This window comes from Monodelphis domestica, chromosome 7, assembly GCF_027887165.1.
Source record: "Monodelphis domestica isolate mMonDom1 chromosome 7, mMonDom1.pri, whole genome shotgun sequence".
Lineage (NCBI taxonomy): Eukaryota > Metazoa > Chordata > Mammalia > Didelphimorphia > Didelphidae > Monodelphis > Monodelphis domestica.
The window spans coordinates 185,504,011-185,521,148 of NC_077233.1; the positions used below are offsets into that span (position 1 = coordinate 185,504,011).

At 40.6% G+C, this 17,138-nt stretch overlaps 1 protein-coding gene across 1 annotated transcript in view; it reads right to left on the reverse strand.

Moving 5' to 3' along the window:
• MRTFB (myocardin related transcription factor B) overlaps positions 1 to 16,771 on the reverse strand; it is a 396,134-nt gene extending 379,363 nt beyond the window's left edge. The window contains exon 1 of the mRNA XM_056806161.1: positions 16,413 to 16,771. The gene's annotated coding sequence lies outside the window, so the exon portion shown is untranslated. The remainder of the gene's footprint in view (positions 1 to 16,412) is intronic.
• Between the last annotated feature and the right edge of the window lie 367 nt (positions 16,772 to 17,138).

Here is a 17,138-nt window from a genome sequence, read left to right on the forward strand (position 1 = left end):
AGCTTCATTTTTTCTGAGTATCTTAATTTTTTAAAGGATTATTTGGTTTTGGTTGATAAGAAAATAGAATCTCCTTACCACAGAGAATAGAGGTGCAACAGAAAATGCAATAGAGAAATAGGCTACTTTATAAGCAATTAGAGCAGAGGTTGGAAGACTGCTTTGTTTAGAATGTCATAGAAGAATATTTTGTTGTTTTTTTTGTGTTGTTTTTCTTCCATCTGACTCTGTATGACTCCATTTTGGAGTTTTCTTGGCAAAGATACTAGAGTAGTTTGCCATTTCCTTTTGCAACTCATTTTATAGTTGAAGAAACTGAGGCAAAGAGGGTTAGATGACTTGTCCAGGGTCACACAGCTAGTAAGTATCTGAGGCCAGATTGGAACTCATGAAGATAAGTCTTATTAACTCCAGACCTGCACTCTATGCACTGTGCCACTGAGAAGAAATTTTACATGACTAGTTTATACAGATAATCTTCCATATCTAGAATGCATTCCCTCTTCACCTTTACATGTCAGGGATTAGCAGGCCTTTCCTCTTGGAATTATCTAGTATTATTTTGTATATACTTTGCATTTATATATTTATGCACACCTTATATCTCTGCAGTAAAATGTAAGCAGCTTGAGGACAGGGACAATGCAGAGTACGGAGTATAGTGCCTTGCACAGTCAGATGTCTACTGTTTGTTGAATTGGGTTGAATAGAACTATAGAAAAGAAGTACAGATTATGGTGCAAGGACTAAGAAGGTCATTTCCTATTTGGAACAATTAGGGGGTGTTTCATGAAAGAAGATTCAAACTGGACCTTGAAAATGGAAGTGGGAGGAGAAGAGAGCATTTCAGGCACAGAGAAATGCATGGGCAAATGCTCCAGTCACCTGGACACTAAGTTAATAGTGCCTCAACTCTGACATCTCACCTGGTCTCTGTTGAGAAACAACTCTTTAAAGGGTCCCTGGAGGAACATCAGACCTGCAACAGATTTGACAGCTTTTTTTTTCCCTGGTGGGGAAGAGGGGGAGCTGCCTTGTAAAGCTTTCTGTGCCAAGTCTGATTTCCCAAGAAGCAGGCCAGACTCCAAATATACCAGGTATTCCCAGAGACGTCACAGACCTAAGCTGAGATCAGAAAGCATTCTTGTCTCCAAGTGGATGGGTGAGGCCTGAATTTGCAGTAGAACATTGATGTTTAGCTGTGCATTCTTGGGGATTTCAGAATGGGAGGGTGGGAGCCGGGGCTGGGAAAGTGGTCAGCAGATGAAGCTGATATCCTAGATGTAATTTGAGGGATACTACAGAGACTTGCCCCTTGCCCCTGATTCAATCAGAAAGCAAAGCAGATGTTGTCTTAATAGTTTTCCAGTACAATAGCCAAGAGAAAACAAAATATGTCATACATGTGGTTGTGTTTAAAGGAAAGATTACAACACATGCCCAACAAATGTTGCTTGTTGCAAAGAATTGTTTCTATTAGTAATCCTGGCTCAAATTAATCAAATTAACTGCAAAAGAGAAGTACTGTTTTCAAGTTCTGCCAATATGGTCCCAAGGAGTACCCAATATCATAACAGTTTTTAGATGGGAAATCTGTCCATTCCACTGTCAGGAGACTAAGAGCAAGGAAAATGCCATTCGTGTCATTTTGTTTATTAAGTCAAAGGTTAAATTTTCTTCCGCGAGGAAATCATTTAAAAAGTATTGCTTTGACTGTCTGTTGTAGCAAAACAATACAATCCATAACACTGAAATCTTCTATCAACAGGCACAAACTACCAAGTTAACTCTCCTGCCAAGGGTCATCCTTTGTACATCTTCCTTTCAACACCAGCATTCCATACCTGGTCCTACAGCCGAGCCATAGCCAGGGACTGAGGGTTTTTGTTGTCAGAGTCCCTGGCCATAAGATCCAGAGTGCAATACAGCCCTTTAAATCCTCAGCTAATCTCTCAGGCTAAAAATCAGCCCCCCTTTCTCCTAGCAATTCTCAAGGGAGCAGCAGTAGAGGATGGAGGAGGGTCGGTTATGAAAGAAGCTTACTTATCCTGAGTTTTTGATAATCTTGAGTCATCTCCCCCCACCAAAAAAACCCTAGAATCTCTGGGGGTGTGTGATGGATCAAACTCATACCATTTAAAAGAGCTCATTCCACATAAGAGAAAAGACCCATATGTTAAGGATGTTCTATTTAGAAAAACTAATGTGGTCCTTCCCTATCCCAATTTTCTAATGTATTTGAAATATTAATTTTATTCCGATTCATATCTTCTTTCTACTATTGATGTATTTTCTGTGGTATGTGAAATCAAGGCCCATACTTGGTTCAAACTGTCTATGGAATGCTGGGAAATACTATTACCCACTTTTGGGGAAACTGAGACCTGAAGTGTCCCCAGGGGTGTGTCAATTTAACAACTCTATGAGAGGAAAAAAGCTGTACCTACAACATTCTTTTAAGTTTAGTTCGCATTATGAACATTTTGCCAATCAATTGGAGAATGGTCAAACAAAGTTGTAGCATAGGATTGTTATGGAATACTATGGTGCCATAAGAAATGATGAGCAGGTTAATTTTAGAAAAATGTACATGAAATGATGAAGAATGTAATGAGCAGAACCAAGAGAACATTATATGTGGCAACAAAAATATTATTTGAAGAATAACTTGTATATATCCATTTCCAGATAAATAACTGATAAATGGAAACAAGCAAGACATAGTTACATTCAGATATTGTTATATATTATATATTAGTTATATGTGTATATATATATAGTTGTCATTGTTAAATGATGGCTTCTCTAGTGCAGGGAGGAGATGTAGAATGGGAAATATCTGGGAATTTAAATGTAAGAAACAAATATTAATTGGTTGATTAAAAAACTGTTTCTCCACCACTTTCTTAAGTCTGAACAATCAACAAAACAATAAATCAAGCCCAAATTTGTAGCATTTCCACATTCTCTGAAAATGTAATCTTCTTGCTCTTGGAGCCTATTGGAGCTAGCTTCAGCTCACTCCTGCCTAAATCTATCTTAGAGATTTTCCTGGCCTAAGAATTCCAATTAAAGAATATGATCCACAAGCAGAAAACTCACCCTTTGGGATTTAGCCCTTGATAACTGACCCAGTCCATGTGAGCCCAGAATCTTTGGAGGGGTGGGGCCCTGGGTCACTGGTCACTTCCAATTCTCCCATTACCTTAGATTTGATATTTTATTCCCTTTGTCTTTCTAATACTTGATAGTCCTCATGGCTCCCTGAAATTGAAATAATATCTTTATTCATTTCTAGCCCTGCTCTTTCAAAATCCTTCCTTTAAATCTTCTTTGTGTTCATAAATACTTTCAGGAAAAGGACCTAGTACCAGAATGAATGAGGGAAAGTAAAGGGCAGAATACCTTATACTTGTTTGAATGGCATTTGAATTACTTTAGGAAGGAAAATTTCATGTATATTATCTCATTTTATTCTCATAACAAACCTGTTTAGAGATGAGAAAACTGAGGCCCAGAGTGGTAACCTAGTATTTGAGGTCTTCAACTCCTAGTACAGTGCTCTTTCCACTGATCCATAAAGAGTTAATCCAATTCTCTCTCACCAAAATACACTCTACACACTTTCTTTTAAGGGGTTTACTTTTTCTGCCTAGAAGCTCCCCTTTCCCTTCATGGGAAATATGTTTCTCCCTCAAATTTCTCCCTCATTTTCAGACATGAAAGGTCACATATGGTTCTACAGCCCCAAATAGTATTTCTTCTTTAGCATCTCTGAATAATATGTGACCATCTGGATTAAACAATTTTTAATTAATTTTTTCGGGGGGTCAGGGGAGGTAAGGATTTCAAATGCTTTTCCATGGTGCAAAAGGAAGAAGTCCTGGAGAAACTCAACTCCCTTGAGTCACCTTGATTAAAAACAAAAACAAAACAATGGTAAAGACTGAAACCATTTCCCACCACAATGGAGTCTGACTATCCATTAGCTGCTAATTCCCTAGGAATCTCTCCCCCTCTTCTACAACTAGTATTATTCAGCACCAGTCTACCCATCCATCTAGGCTCTTGGCTTCCTCCCTATGGTGCCTGGTCCTGCTCTCTCCAGAGAACTCTATAAAAGCCCTCCAGACTTTGCTGGTTTGGGTACACAGCACATTAGCAGGGTTCAGAGACTTGCCATGTTGCTATCCTCTCTGCCTGCCCTTTGTTAGGTCCTCTCAATGATGCTGGCTTATTTAACTTTTTCTGTCTTGTTTTTTGCTCTCTTTCCTTATACTGAATTTATTAAACCTGTATTGAGACTGGGAAGGGATGGGGAGAGGAAAGATGAGATTAATAACCTCTCCCATCTCCAATAATCCCCATCTTTTTAGGAAGAGCTGTTCTCTCCTTAGAGTACCAATTCATTCACTATATCAGCCCCACATCACAGATGAACCCTATATGGAGAACTCCTGGCTTAAACTGTCTTAAACTATATTTGAACTCCCTTTATCACCTTCTCTTCTGATCTCTTTGAAAAGAGAGTAAAGAGTTTACCAATAATTTTCCTCCCTTTACTGACTTAAAAAAAAAAAAGGAAATAAATAAATAAACCACAGCTGTCATACTCCCAGCTGTTGCCCATCAACTCCTGGAGAATCAAGGCTTATGGCTAGGGGAGAGAGAGAGAGAGAGAGAGAGAGAGAGAGAAAGAGAGAGAGAGAGAGAGAGAGAGAGAGAGAGCTCAGTGATCCAGAAGGATGAGGAGAACCAAAGGAAAATCTCTCGACGCAGCACAGTTTTCTTCAAACACCATAGGTTGAACTGTCTTGCTAGGGTTCTGGCAGATTAGATTCAGGTATAGTTTAGGTCTTTCTTGCCAAATGAAGGATATTGCAAGGACAGTTTAGAAAAGAGATGGCTAAAGCTTTGGGAACAGCAGGCCCTCCTGCACATCAAGGCATATGGAATAGATCTCTGTTTGTGCTGATAGTCAACCAAGGTAGATGGAAACTGGCTCTAATCTTCATTTGTTGGTGGGGGAGTTGCTCTCATGGAGAGTAATTATGGTTATTGAAATGAGGAACACAGGCAGGAAGTAGATTTCTTAGGGCTTTGGGACTTGACACTGTTTACAAATGCCAATTCTCTTCCAGAATGCCAAATAAAACTAGCTATTCCATAGTTTCTGTGTTTGGGGGTGGGGGGTTGGGTTGGGTTTTTTTAAATCTCTTTTTTTTTTTGAACCAATGCATGTGTTATCTCTGTTCAGTCTTCATCCTGTGCCTTGTTATCATCTAAGTCTGGGTTATTATTGGGGATTGGGGAAAGAGAAAAAAAGTCTCAGGACAAGTGACTCATTTCTGAGTCTTCAAAGTTCCTCCTTGAAACTGTGATCTTTGCAAGCAAAATGAGAAATGTCTTGAATAAGATGCAGATAACGCCATCTGAATTGGAAAAATATAGCTCAGATTGTTACAGGCATTCACTCCACTTAAAAGTGACAGATTAACCACAATTGTTTAGTCTAGAAAGTGAAACATCAATTTAATATTTGATTATCTCTAGAGAGACTTGCAGTTACATGTCAGTAGCTGACTCTAAATTAACCTCTCACCTTTCTGATCAGGGTTGGGAGGGGCTGGGCTTAAGGAGAGGAACTGTGGTAGGCTTATTGCCATTGCCCCAGTTATTTTCCAAATCCTCATTTGTACCAGATTGTTATATGTAGTACTCTCACTCCACTGGGGGATAGTTCCCAGCCCACCCAAATGAGCCCTAGGGCAAAGGGTCCCAGCTCTACCTGAGTATGTCATTAAGAGCTCAGGACAGAGTTCATATTCTCATATGTTCTTAGCTTCCTGTCCACCCAATTCCTATGCTTAGAAAATCATAGGTTTTCTTGTCATGGGATCAATAGGCATTTACTCCCAGAATTTTGATGGTTCTGCTTTGCCTTAGGTACCTGGGTGTTACCAGTGGCCCCAGCACTGACTCCTTCCACAGAAATGGCAATTATTGAGGGGGTTGTACCCTAATTTCCAAACCTGGTCTTGGAGAGTGGGGTTGTAGGAGGGTAGAAAAGAAATGAGGAGAAAAGGGGAACAAGGGAAAGAAGCAAAAGTGGAGGAGGGAAGTGGAGAAAGGGAAGAGGCGTGCTGCTTGGCAACAGCACAAGAAAAATGAGAGAAATGACTGTACCATTTCTCACTTACTGTGTCAAATGGAGGAGTTTTAACCCCTGCACTTCCCTCCATGTTTGTGGGTCTTGTAATGATGACATCTAATTTTCTGGAAGAAAAAGCCGGTGGTTCTCCTTATACCAGGGGTAAGAAGATATGTCCAAGGTGGTCATTGTCCATGGACTGAGTGTGTGGATGGAAGCTAGATCCAGTGCTAAGTACACAAGGAATTCATCCTCAGTGGGTCAGTTGAAAGCATTAAAAATATTGACTGCCTTTAGGTAGGAGTGTTTCAGTGTGAGAGATCATTTACAAGTGTAGTTCAGCATAAAACCAGCTTTCCTCTGTGAATATAGGTCAACTCTCTAATGATCAGTGAGTCAATAAACATTAAAGTGCCAACTATATGCCAGGCACTATGTTAAGCACTTGGAATTTCAAAGACAGTTGCTGCTCTCAAGGAGTTAACAGTCTAATGGGAGAGAATACACAAATAACTACGCACAAATAAGCTATAAATGGGATAATTTGAAGACACTCTCAGAAGGAAGGCACTAACTAGCATTAAAAGGAACTGAGATCAACTTCTTTCTCCTGGACAATAAATCCAGTCCCTGATTAGCTTCTTTCCCCTCTAAGAATCTAAGTCTAACTCTCTCTCTCTCTCTCTCTCTCTCTCTCTCTCTCTCTCTCTCTCTCTCTCTCTCTCTCTCTCTCTCTCTCTCTCTCTCCCAACCCATCTCTTTTCCTATTCTCCCTCCCAGGGCTTTGGATATCTAAACACCAGAAAGGAAAAGGTATTTTGGTGTCCTTTCATTTCTTTCTGCTTTTACCCCAAGTCTCTTCCAGTAGCTCCACCCTATACTGTTCCTTCCCACCAAGAGTTCCACATTGCTTTTCTTTCATAATTTGATTTTCTCTGGCCCAGGATTGAGATCAAAAGATGAAATTCCATTCAGTCTTTTAGGAATTATTCCCAGACTCTTTCCCACTAGAAATGTATATAAAATTACTGCAATTATACCCAAACAACACATTGTCTTTGTTGTCTTAACCATTTTTTCACCTTCCTTTGGGGAGATGGGTGGGGAAGGGAAGGAAAGAAAGAGAGAGGGTCTTTAGTAGCACTTCTATTTAGAGTCCTCACTGCACCCACTTCTTTGTGGCCAAAAGAACATGATGGTCTCTCAAGACCATGAAATGTGACACCTGCCAAACCCTAGTTAAAAAAGAAAGAAAGAAAGAAACCTGGAACCAAGAACTGATCATAGTACCAGGTCTTTAGCAGAGCAATGGGGTGTATAGGATTACTTCCTATTCATGATGATGAGCTTTGGGGGTTTCAGTTGGTTAAGTATCAGTCTTTCAACCTTTCAGGCCAGAGGGTACATGGATATTTTAGAGATGACTAGTTTAATTGGTTGCAACATGGTAAGAAGTGAAGTCAAGGCTGGGAATTTTATCCTTAAGAAGGCTGGGTAGCTTTTCTTCGTTCCTAAGTAACCTTGAGACCAGAATTTTGCCTTTTTTTGTTGTTGTCATTGTACCCTTTGGCAGTTTTGTGAAGCCTTTGGACCTATTCTCAGAATGCTTTTAAATAACTAAAGTAAAAGCTAAATTTCAGTTAGAAATGAGTGAAAGTAGAGATATAATTTTCTTCCCATTCAAGTTCCTGGACCCTTTGAGATTAATCCCATAGACATAAAAGTCTAAGGCAGAATTTGAATTGAGATCTTCCTGTTGTCAATTCCAGGGCTCTATCCACTGCCAGAGCCTGGTTCAATGTTATTTTCACTCCATCACAATGTTTCTCCATGACTAGGAATCTCACAAGTACCTAGGACACAAGGTTGATATCACCACCATTAAAACTCATGGGATTCTGAGCTGAAAGGAACCTTAAATAATCATCTAGTCCAGTTTAACTGCAGTACATATTCAATAGCACCACCACTGTAAATGAGTAGTTTTTAAGGGATGTGTTACAGCAGGTACTCAAAAAATTTGGATTTGATTATTGTAGATAAAAGAAAATTTAGAGATAATTTTGTTTAGTACACGTTTTTCTTACCTAACATATGTACTCTAGTGTTCACAAAATAAACAAAGCGTGCCTCTTGCATGTATACACTAACCTCAAAACATGTCAGACCTTGAACTTGCAAATAACAAAACCAGCTGCTCTATTGAAGGAAAACTTCACATGGGAAGAATCTCCCAACTCTTCTGTAGCATTGCCAATTGAAACAGTCAGTGTGCTGTGATTCCTCACAGCAAAGAAAACTCTGCTGAGATGAAAAAAAGGTTTGAGACTTACTTTTGTATGTGACCAAAGCTCTTGCAAACCCAAGGGGGTGGGCAGGTGGTGAGAGATGCCTCTTCTCAAAGGTTCTGCTCTATATTCACATATGGGCAAAGCTCAGTTTGAGATCAGAGGAGTCTGATCTCAAGAGATATGTTTAATTCTTTTTCCTGGACTCTCATTCTTGAACACCTAGGAAAAATACTTAAAACTAGCTTAGGAATGACTCATGTGTAGGGTCTCCCCAAAAAGAGGATAGATAGCTATTTGATGTATAAGTTAGGTCAGATATAGGACAGTTATTTCCTCCATACAAAGGAAATGTTTAAAACACAAGAAGCTCATATATTTGCATTGACAGATGGAAAAAATAGCTATAATTCCTATTATACTCTCTTGGGAGGTTATTTAAAACATAGAAACATGAACTATTTTATAGGACTCAACATCCATTTCACCTTCACCTCTGCTCTGCACTGTCACAACTCCTCAAAGTACATATTTTCTGGAAAGCTAAGTCATGGCTTATTCTCATCCTCCAGTTGGTGGTCATGATCTCTGAGAAGGTAGTTGCAGAAAACACTTTTTGCTGCCAGTCAGCTCCATCTGAGGACTTAAGTGCTCCCAACCACTTAGATTTACATGATTTCCTCCAAGTCTTGAGACATCCATCTCAGGAATGCCAGTTGATCACATATGCTCAGGAAAAGAAACATAGAACAGAAAGAGGCAACTGGTTGGGGGTGAGGGGGTGGGGTTGAAGTCCAGACTTAGAGATGGCTAGATAGCACATAAACCTGATGTCATGTGTGAGCAGCCACCATAACTGCCAGGTGGGAGAAAATAATCCCCTAAGAGTCCCCACATGCTCTCTCTTTAATCTTCAGTTTCCCCCTATTTTCTCCTTTCTCCTGCCTGCAAACATGCCCAACTTTTCAATAAGTTTTACTTTACCTTGTTCTCTCAAGGCATCACTAGCTAGATCTCTCCAGGATGTGGGTTAAAATCTCACCTCTGGACAAGGCCCCTTTGTAGGTAACCTTTGTAGCCTTAAAAAAAATAACTTTGAAAGCTTCAGACTCTATAAAAGGAATAGAGCAGACCAATTAGTTGGCTTTGAAGGTCCCTTCCAGCTCCAAATCTGTAATCCTATGGTCCATATTGCCTTTAACAGTCAAAGTCTCATTGATTCAATGATAGTCTTAGTGGCAAGGATTTCTAGATCTTATCTGCTACCTCCTCCCTGACAAACTCTTTAAACTTTTGGACTTTCCTGTTTCTGTTAAGGGCACCACTATACTTTCAGCCATTCAAGTTTGCAACTTTAAAGTCCTCCTTCACTATTTCCACTCTCCCTGCCCCATACCCCATATCTAACCAGTTGCCAAGTCTTCTCAATTCTACTTCCATGGTATCTCTTACATCCATTCTCTTCTCTTCATTCATGAAGTCACCAGTGCAGTTTTCAGGCCCTTATCTCCTCTTACTTGGGACTAATGCAGCATCCTCCTAATTAAACTACTGGCTTTTGATCTCACTCTCCTCCAATCATCCTCCACTCAACGTCTTTCTAAGACATAAGGCGTCCGACCATGGTCATTTCCTTAACCAAGACACTTCAGTGGCCTTCTATTGCCTCTAAGACAAAATGTAAACTCAGTCTGGCATTAAAAGGCCATCATAATCTGGCTACATTTGTGATGTGATGGCTCCAGGGTCTGCAGAGCTGAGTTCAAAGCCTACATCTGATATTTACTAGCTGTGTGACCTTGAGCAAATCTTTTGATATTCTTGGGCTTCACTTTCCTTATCAGTTAAAAAAAAAAAGGACACTGGATTAGATGGCATCTGAGCTCTACTTCTAATCAGTCAAAAGAATTTATGAAGTCCTATGTACCACTGTACCAGTCATTAGGATACAAAGACAAAAGAGAAAGAGCTCCTGTCTTCAAGAAATTTACATTCTTCCCAATATTTTAGGTTTATTGCATATTACTTTTCTGGCACTTTCTGCTCTAGCCAAATTAGCTACTTTTTGTTCCCCTAATTTGGCACTTCATTATACCTCTGTGCTCTAGCACGGACTCTCTCCTAAGTCTGGATCAGAATAAGCAAGGATCAAAGGGTCTTGGACTCCAAATAGGAGGTGAGAAAATCTTCAGGGAGAGACCAGAGACTAACCCACCTGGACTGACAGAGCCCCCTTTGCTACACCCTCCACAAAAATTACCCTTAAGCCTCAGGCATTAGAAATACCTGAAACCCGCTTTGCCTAGTGTATGTGACCAATATGTGTCAGTCTTCTTGAGCTTATAAATGCACACAGCTCAGGCTTTTTTGTCATTTGGAACTGCATTTGGGGAGAAAGAAAGTATTTCTAGTTCCTAAAATAGGTGTTTCCTTCCATTGACATATTCAGCCCAAATTGGGCATATTGATGAGAGAGTCATCCCATTGCCATCAATTTTCTGCCTTCTTTGTGAGACAGTTTAATGAGCCAGTGACAGAGATCTTCCTGATGACAGTATCAGAGGAAAAGCTTCACAGGAAAAGACTCCAGCTTTTCATTGAGATGCAGCTGTCGTGTAGCAGAATGAGCAATGGATTGGGAATCCGGTAGACCTATGTTTGAACCCCTAACTCTGCCCCTTACTGCCTCTGTGGCTGGTCAAACAGGTTCAGTAGAAGGAGCGCCTGTTCTTGTCAGGGACCTCAATTTAGACCCCATCTCTGATGTTTACTACCTGTGTGATCTTGGACAAGTCACTCAATCTTCTTCGGGTCTCAGTTTCCTGATCTCTAAAAATGAAGGTTGTTTTTTTTTTTGCCTAATAGATACCTTTCAACTTTAGATCTCCATCCCTATCCCTTAACCAGTATGTACTTCACTTTCACAAGAGATAACAGTAATACTTAATTCGACAAAAATCATGCATTCTGGGTGAGCTACTTACATTATTTAATTCACAATACACTAAGGTAAAGGTTTTAACTTCAGAGCTATGGATTGGATCTGGATAGATTTCAGGAGGTCTATAAATTTGGATAGGAAAAAGAAGTTATTTTTATTTCCTTATAATTGGTTTCCTTTCTAATCCAATGTATTTTATTTTATGCACTTAAAAGACAAAGGGATCCTATGATTTTACCAAATTGCCAAAGGCATTCATAATATAAAGAGATCAGGAACTCCCACCCAACAGGAGTACATATGTGACTTATTAATTAATATTGGAATAACTACACAGATGGCGTGTGTGTGTGTGTGTGTGTGTGTGTGTGTGTGTGTGTGTGTGTGTGTGTGTTTTATACCAGTGATAGCTTGGATCATAGGCTCAGAAACCTTGGGGTTGATGCAAATTTTAAGAGGTCATCTTGACAATTGCCTGCCTTCCTTATCTATCTAAACTCCCTCAGCATATCTTTCGTGCTTTTGGAGATCCCCAGGCAATTGGATTTGAGTTATGCAAGTGTTTTCAGGACCCTTCAAATGTTGCCCTCCTACCTTTAAAGGCATGACCCTAAGGCCAAGCTGCCCTTCTCTCTGGGGCTCAGAAGGTGGGCTTTGGTATCCCACTTGAGGCCAGGGATAGGGATCACACAGCTCTCCTGGGCTGGAAGAGGTGTGGATGGGCAGGGACCAGATGTCTCCACTCCCCCCCTGCCTGTGGGGCCTGAGAGGGAGGAAGTACAAGCCATGACCTGAAAGGAACCTTTCTGCCCCTGGAGCAGAGATGGAGATAAGAGTTGTGAAGCGGGTGCTGCTCCAGTCACTTGGGAGTTTATTTTTACCCTGTTATCTCCATCCTGAAATGTCAAGATTGGATCCTCCCCTCCCTCCCTGCTCTTGTGGAACATGACAAGGGAGCCTGGAGACCAACCTCCTCCCTCTCCCTGGCTCCTTTGTGTTTCCTTGTTATCCGCGTCAGGGCACTATGGTGACAGAAGCCATAGAAACGGTGAAATCAAGACTTGGGAGCTGAGACATTTTATTTAGGCCCCAAGTAGGCTCACTGCTTTTAGGGAAATCTTCAGGGCTGCCAGTGCCTGCCATTCAGGAAGGGTCCCAGGTGGAACACAGCCAATTTGTTCATTGTTCTCTCTCCTCACTGGCCAGGACAAATGGGCGGAAATGAGCTCAGAGACCTTAGACAATTGCCTTCATTTGGTTATTCAGCTGTGCCTCAGCGATTGAAGCTAAGTGGTACTGTAAGGAGAACGAGCTCTGGCCTGGGATTTAGAACCCCTAGATTTAAGTCTCTGTTCTGATATTTATAAACCGTGTGACCCTGGGCAGGTGACTTCTCTAAGCCTCAATCTCCTCCTGGAAAATGGGGAAAATATTTGGAGCACCTACCTCACTGAGTACAGTGTAAGCTTCTTGGGCAAAGAATTGCTCATTGAATTATCTTGATGTTCCCAGTGCCCAGTATACTGTCTTGCACACAGTAGGTGCTTCACATGGTTGTTGGAACTGATGATTTTCCTCAGCACTCAGCTCTAGCTCCACCTTATGCATGAAGTCTTTCCTATTGGCCTCTCCTCACCTCAGTCTTCCCCTCCAATAATGTAGCAGTCCACCCCTAGCTACGGGCAAGGGGAACAGTTGGTATGTGCAGATTGCCTTAAAAGAGAGCTGCTACAAATAATCAATTTTAAATGTGTTTATATATATATTAATATGTATCCGTGTATTTTCCTCTTTGGACCCTAACCTATTTGAGGGCACGGATTATTTTGACTTTTGTCTTTGTTTTCTGAACATCTAGCATAGAGTAGCACATAATAAGCTCTTAATAAATTAATTGATTTGATTAGTTGATTGGATTGGGGAGAAAATGAGGAATTAATTGTGAGGAAAGTGTTTTGTGAAACTTAGATTGCTATAGAAATATTATTAATAATGGGAGTTACTCTTTTTTTTTTAAACCCTTACCTTCAGTCTTAGAATCAATTCTGTGTATTGGTTCCAAAGCAGAAGAGTGGTAGACAATGGGGGTTAAGTGACTTGCCCAGGGTCACACAGCCAGGAAGTGTCTGAGACCAGATTTGAACCTAGGACCTCCTGTCTCTAGGACTAGTTCTCAAACCACTGTCATCCAGCTTTCTCTTTGAGTTACTCTTAACATTAATATTTTGATCATTACTAAAGATTATTCAAAGAAATGGCTGAGAAACACTAACAAGAGACAAATGATAGAGTGGCACCAAGCTGGCATATTTCTATGCTGAGGGAACCACAGCTCCAGACAAATAAAAGTTCATCTATTTAGCAAACAAACAAACCCCAGTTAAATCCTAATAATAGCTCATATTTATATAGCTCGAACTAGCCAACCTTGTTATACATTCCTCTCCATGCATTTCTTTGGTCCAACCAAAATGACTTTCATGTTGCTCAGACACAATACTCCATATCCTGCTTTTGTGTCTTTGAACAGTTCCCCATTCTTAGACTTCACTCTCTTCTCATACCCCCCTCTTGGAATCTTTAGTTTTCCTCAAAGTTCAACGGAAATGACACCTCCTACAAAAAGGCTTTCCTAATCCCCTCAGACACTGATGTCTCCCTCCTCCTCCATCCTTCCTATTTGATTTTGATATACTTGTTTTGCATATATTTATATAAAAAGGGGCATCCCACATCCCAGGCCCAACTAGAATCCTGCTCTTTGCCTAAATAACTTTATCAGGTGATAATGCCTCTTTGTTATAAAATTAATCAATTAATCAAAGGCATAAACTAAGTATGAACAACCTAAATGATCAAAATGAGAAGGAATGGAATATTTTTAACTATGAAATCAGATGATGAAATATATTGGGACTGGTTCAAATAAATATAAACATTTCTGGATATATATGTATATATATTTGGAAGAAAAAGATTCCAGTAGGAACATTACGGCAACCTTTTTAGAAGTTAAGCTTTGGGAGTGCTTTGAGAAGGTAGGTGGAATGAATTGAGGCCAGAGGAAATGCCATGCTCTCTTTTCCCCTCCACATTCGACATCTGAAAGACTAGACCAATAACAAAATATATATATCCACCTGGGATGTGACAGACAAATTAAGCACACCGAAGAAAGGCAGCTTCAGGGAGAAATGCTTCAGAATGGAGAGAAGGACAGCTTCAGGACTCTACCAGGACCCTGACCTTCAGCGCCTAGGGAGCGCTATACATAATTCAGGAGAACTTCATGAAGATTACAAGAAGGAAGGAAAGAGTTTCCATTGAACTAGGAGCTATGATTTGCCCTGTGATGCATGGGATGCTCTCTAAACTTCAGATTACTCTTCCCTTGACTCTGTATGTACTTGTGGGGATCCCAGAATTTCAGGAGAGATGTTTTTGTACCCATTATTCTTAGTATACCAAATTAGTGAATACTACTTTCTAAAAGCTAATTAATTCTGCCTTATTAACTCCTCATGGGTGACAATCCCAGCAAAAATCTCAATCCCTCAGCCCTGAAAGGTAAAGTAGTTAATTGCTGACCAGTTTGAGTGTGAGGTAGGAAAGCATGCCTCGAAGAGGAGTTAAACTTAAATATGTATATGTGGGACACATCATCTTCTCTTCTACAGTCAGTCAGCAAACAATTCTTTCTTGCACTAGGCACTGGGGATTGAGGAAGTCTCAGGGTACGCCCATAGCAAAACTTGAAAGCCTAACTGGTCTCAGTGCTAAAGTTTGTCAGGAAACTCCAACAAGAAACTGTCTCTTCTTGTCTCTGTAAATAGCCCAGAAGCAAACTGAAACAATATACCACTCACGGGATTTACTTTCAAGCAGACTCACTTCCTGAGAGCATCATTATTTCAGGTAGCCTGGGTCAGCTCACTCAGTTGGTCAGGCTAATGAGGCCATAGGTTACATCCCCACATGAACCAGCTTCCCAGAGCAAAATCTTCTTTAGTGACCACCACCTGCACCTAGCCATCTTGCAAACAGACATCACTTGATCATATATAAGGACCAGGGTAAGAAGTTGTGGATGGATCAAGAGAAACCTGCTCCATGAAACTTAAAAGCACATATCCCAAGGACAATGTAACAGAAGGGTCATGTTGGCATGCAAAGAACTGTGGGTCATCACATTTCAGGAAGCCAGGGAATTCTTAACCTTTGCTGCCTCCCATGGTGTTTAGCATTGACTGGACGACCAACTGGAGTCACCTCATTCCCTAATGGCTAGTTTAACTCTGCCCTGTGTAGGTTTGCTCAGTAATGGGAGGTGCCCATTGCTATATCTGACTCTGAGGACTAGAGACTCCTCTCTCTCAAAATGCTAGTTGTCTCAGGGATTTTTCAAACCTTCACGTGCTACACTAATGTTGGTTATTTTTATAATAATTAATTATTCATAATAAAGTCACTTGGTTTTGGTTTTGGTAGGGCAAACCAATCAAATAATTCTCACCAAACAACTAGCCAAGCTTCGGGGGTCATTGAAACTGATCTGACCTGATAGTTCAGCAGAATGAAAGTTTAAAAACCCTTAGCAGACTGCTACACCTAAGGGAATGTCCTACTATGCCTGGTGTCAGGTGTTCTCTGTCCAGACAGCTCAAGTTTTTAGCTCATAGGATCACAGATTTAAAGCTGGAAAGAATCTTAGTGGCCATCAATTCCTTCATTTTACAGATGAGGAAATTGAAGCACAGAGAAGTTAAGTGACATGACTTGCACATGGGCCATGTAGTTAACAAGTGTACTAGGTGGGATCTGCATCCAGACACTTCCTGTCTCCAACTCCAGGGCTCTGCCCATTGCATAACATTGCCTCTCACATAATTACAGAATATTGGAGTTAGAAGGCACCTTAATTTTACACCTTCATTTCACAAACAAGCAAACTAAGTCCATGATTGGTGATCCCACCATAGCTCTCACTTCTTACTAAGTTCCCTGAAAATAAACCAGAGGAGAGTTACAGTACCTTGTGAAATAATTTGGTTGCTCTCTCTGCTAACAGGTCAGGAGGGTATCAAGAAGAAGGGGATTTTTCTTCTCCATGAGCCATACCCTCCTTCCTAAGGGAGGGCTAGGTCCTAAGAAAGTCCTTTTGCATCTGACGCTCCAGGCTTTTGTGGTACCAACCAAGAGCAAGAACCTCTTTTCTTTGTTTCCTTTGGATGGTAGCACAGTGGTCACTAGAGCTGTTCTCTGCTCCCGAAACAAAACATCAAGCCCCCAATCCTTTTGAAACCCAAACTCCAAACATCCTTAAATTAAAAACCACCTACTCCAGCAAAAATAGAAGATAGAAAATAAATGGTGGTTCTAGAAACAGAAGAAAAGGGAAAGAGGTTTATGTGGGGATTTGCAGGAGGGCTCAGAGTTGTTCACTCCCACCCCTGTCATCAGCATGAGTTCATTATTTATTCTTAGTGCAAGTCTCAAATTAAACAAACAGTGTCTATAAATAGAGTTTGGATGGACTCATCTCAGTGTCTCTGAGAGGTCCTTTTCACAGGACAGATGCTCTAAATGGATGGGCTCAGGTTACCCTGCTGGTAGAATGTAGGTTGAAGTTGTGCTTTTTCTTTTTAAAGGTGTGTGTATGTTAATTAGAGATGAGAAAGAAGCAGAAAAGAAATACCTTATTAAATGGATTGGTCAATGTCTGGAGACATTTGGATTTCTTTTCTCCATCCCTTTCTTT